Genomic DNA, 422 nt, shown 5'->3' on the forward strand with positions numbered 1-422 from the left:
ATATGGATTGTATTATGGGTTGTATTATCAGTGAATTTTATTTTAGAATGGTAAAAGTATTGCCAAATATTTGCAATAAAATTAAGACATTGGGTCTGCAAGAATTGAAAACCACTGAACTACCACAAATAGGGTCAGTTTAAAAGGGAGCATTGTCAATTATGACATTATGAACTGGAAAAATACTCCTATATTTTGGAAATACTTAACCTCAGTGTTATTCAATTGTGTTTTTTCTTGCTACACCACGCGGCATGTGGAACTTCCCCAACCAGGGGAAGACTTTTCCTGGTGGCTCAGATGGTAAAGAGCTTGCCTGCAATGCAGGAGACCCGGGTTCGATCCCCGGGTCAGGAAGATCCCCTGGAGAAGGAAATGGCAACCCACTCCCGTATTCTTGCCTGGAAAATCCCATGGACAGA

This window comes from Bison bison, unplaced genomic scaffold (assembly GCF_000754665.1).
Source record: "Bison bison bison isolate TAMUID 2011002044 unplaced genomic scaffold, Bison_UMD1.0 scf7180017864525, whole genome shotgun sequence".
Classification (NCBI taxonomy): domain Eukaryota; kingdom Metazoa; phylum Chordata; class Mammalia; order Artiodactyla; family Bovidae; genus Bison; species Bison bison.